This window comes from Ctenocephalides felis, unplaced genomic scaffold (genome assembly GCF_003426905.1).
Source record: "Ctenocephalides felis isolate EL2017-DRISC unplaced genomic scaffold, ASM342690v1 CF-g0.4_SCAFFOLD_03571, whole genome shotgun sequence".
Classification (NCBI taxonomy): Eukaryota; Metazoa; Arthropoda; class Insecta; order Siphonaptera; family Pulicidae; genus Ctenocephalides; species Ctenocephalides felis.
This window is the reverse complement of record NW_020539725.1, coordinates 32,520,368-32,524,186: the sequence shown is the minus strand read 5'-3', so window position 1 is coordinate 32,524,186 and position 3,819 is coordinate 32,520,368.

Here is a 3,819-nt window from a genome sequence, read left to right as displayed (position 1 = left end):
CTTGAATATATATTGTTAATTATATTTCTAAGTGTATACCGATGTCACTACTGCTTGAGATCAGTCTGCTTGAAGTTATCGAACTTGGGACCTCTAGTTCAAATTCAATAGCTCTATCTACTAACCCATGGGCAAGCCCTATATTATGCAATTATAGATGTTATCAAACAAAAATATGTAAAAATCTATTTTTGTTCATGTTTTTTCAGAATCGCCTTAATTTTGAAAATCGGAAAGCCATTGGATCGAGTTGAACAAAAGCCTATTACATTTCACGAAATTGTAAGTAGTATTGTGAGTTTTAAATAATTCTTATTGTGTATTAGAACGAAATTACATTATAAACTTTTACCCACGGATATTCTGTTCAACAGATATAAAATATAAACTAGAAAAAATATAAATTTTAAAATATACCGTATTTTTATGTTTGTGGTTTGTGGTTTGGTTAACAATTTACACAAAAAATACACATTTTAATAATAAAGAATTAATTAAAAGTTATAATAATTCCCTAAAAAAAGAAGAATTACATAGACAATATTTATGTTTTCATTTAATTCTCTTTCATTGGTAGCTATGATTCGATCAGGCTATAGTTTGGCAAAATTGCAATATAAAAAACGAGCAAAAATATTTTATATATATTAGATAGATATTTACAAAATAAATTTAGTACTTCTTATTTAAATCCAAATATTATTCTGAATTCATAGTGATCAATTTTTTGCAAGTATATTTTGAACCGCATTTAACTCTATAGCTTTCTCTAATAATTTTGGATATAACTTTCTCTAATAATTTTGAATGCAAGTACATTATAGACTATCGTCATTTTATCTCAGTAAACTTAGTCTCGTTTTCCAAGATTTTTCCATTCTGAGATTATCTTATGTTGAATTTTCTATGATATTGACTCATTTATCTATACAAGTAGCTATACACTTATTACTCTTCCATAAATCAAAGTATACCTACGTGCAATATCGCGCTTATGGCGCTTTAGTTATATAGCAAATTACTTGGCGTTAATAAAAAAATATCATCTCTGAGCCATTACGTAACAATTTCATTTTTATAGTGTTCCAGGCGCACGTTTTTCTAGAGTTTGAATTTTTTAAAATTCCACGTTCCAGCTCAGTACAGCACTCTTAATGTAGAGAAATTGAATTATTTTTTAATCATATTTTTTATGGTCTCTTGCGGACGCTTCTACGGCATATTGTAGAACCATGTGCTGACGTGTCGTGGTCTAAATGTATACAAAAAATATAATACGACTTCATAGTGAACTTCAAAACGTATATTATATATAATTAGAACATGCATGCTTGTACATTAGATTTTATCTAATTATTTTAATGTAAGATTATTAAAGGTGGATAGCTAGCTTGCTCTTGCAAAATGTTCAAGAGTAATATATTTGGGTGCAATTTATTACAAAGTACTAATAAATATAATTTGTATTGGTTTTGGTTATTTTGTTGAACTATATTTTGAACAATGGGAATTGTTTGAACAATGGTACATATATAAGTTTCAGTTATTTCTAAACAATTATTTTTTATATTGACGGTACCATACAGAGTATGTATTGTACAATTGATTCTCAGATAATTTGCTCCGCAGTGAAGATATTTTACTCACATATTATTAAAGGCTAATTTTTTATATTAAAATTATTAATATATTGAAATATTTAAGGTACACGTGTAATAAAATGTTACACTAATCTATTCTAATTTGTGTCAACTCACATGCTTCTAACCGTTATTATTATTTAATTATTTGGGCATTTGAAATGAAAGATTTGTAAAATTAATGAACTATCTTGATCGACTTGTTTTTTTTAATAAAATCAGGAATATATTAGTTATCATGTTGTCAATAGCTATATTCAAATTATTTAAAAATTGAAAATCTATGATAATCATTAGTCATTATTGTTTGAGCAATTAATCCTTTAAAATCTTTGAAAAATTAATAAACTATCTTGGTCAAGCAATTTTTTTTTAAATCAAGAATATCAGTTAGAATATCATCAATACCTATATCCGAACTATTTAAAAATTTAAATTTTATGATATTAGTTAATCACCACACGTGAAGTTTTGCAACTACGTCCACTTTAGAAATTCCTAATTATACTTTTCGGTGTAAATAAAATTTCAATAATAATATTAATAAAATCAATATTATTCAGAATATGATTCAAATCTAAAAAAAATAATGGTAAATACTAGATTTGCAAGCCTTTTTCTTTCAACAATTTTATTTTAATAAAAGTTTTCTGTTGTAGAGACTGTAAATCTTTTATTCTTCTAAGTGCCTTAGCACATTTAGGATGTTCAGCCTTCTTTTATATATATATATATATATATATATATATATATATATATATATGCATGCATAATACTTAATTACATATTATATTCAAATTATGATAGTTCTAACTACAATACTAAGTTTTACTAGCATGTATCAAGCAAGTTTCCTACCACTAAATCTCCAAGTTTGTGACGACAACCCTTGAACTAAATGTGGCAAACCTTACATGCAACTAATGCAGAGATAAAACACCAACAGTGCATTATATATATGTATATATATATATATATATATATATATATATAAGGTGTTTCTGCGATGTTATGTTGCACCTCAAGTGTTGTACCTAAGTGCAATTAGAGAAATAAAAATAGATTCAACAGTTCAAAATAATATAGAATTATGAAAAATTTAAAAAAATCCAAATTTTTACTAAATTTCTACTATAATTTTTTACTCAGTTTCTACTATAATTTGTTTATAATTTTATAAATTACATGTGGAAGTTTTATTAATTCACATGAGTTTATGTAAAAACGTGTAGTATTTCCAGTTGGTTAAAAGTGTATATTATTAGTAGCATAGTATAGTATCGTCAATTTTTTTGCGCTAATTATTATTTAAGTAATTTACTATAATAGTTATTAATATTTGCTGTTTGGCTTACCTGAATTATCTTTTTGGTGTTCCAATTTTTTTATAAATATTTTTGTTCCTTTATTAGACCATATTGTACAAACTATCTTATATCTGTAAATACTTGATTAAAACAAGAGAACTGAACTCTGAAGTTTTGAAATTATGGCGATTTATTCGAACTTACACAAAGAAAATTGCTGCTAGACTTAAGCTAAAATAAATCAGCACATAGACTGTGCGTTATTTATTATTCACGCAGAAACTTCTTGATAGATTTTCATATAAGATTGCATACTACTAACAATGAAGGAAACCTATCTATTACTTTCGAAACGTTTACAGTAAGCAAAAATAATTTTATTCTTGATTAGAAATAAATGTCTCAACTGATCTTCTCCAAAAAAGAAGTAGCATTTTCATAATCATGTATTTTCAAATTCAGTTCAAGATTAACCCTGAAAGTTGTATAGGTACCCTATATATTTTCAAAGAAACGGCATTATTAACCATCATATTTTTTCAGTTTAAAGCAATTATAAAAAACATGTAAAGGGAGGAGTTTTAAAAAGTTCAAACATTTTCAAAAAAAAAATCAAAAATGTTAGTTTTTTTCACGTAACTAAAAATACATGTGATGTTTGGTGGGGGGACGGGGGTAATTTTGAATATCACCATGTATCACCAAGAGGAGGGGGGTCCAAAAATGCTTAAAAACTCGCTCACGTGATTAATGGATGCCCCCAAACTAATAAGCTAAACCTATATATAACTGATTTTCTTACTGTATCTTATTGTGATAACAATGAATAATAATAAGGTTTATATAGGGGATATTGATGTTTTGCATAACAT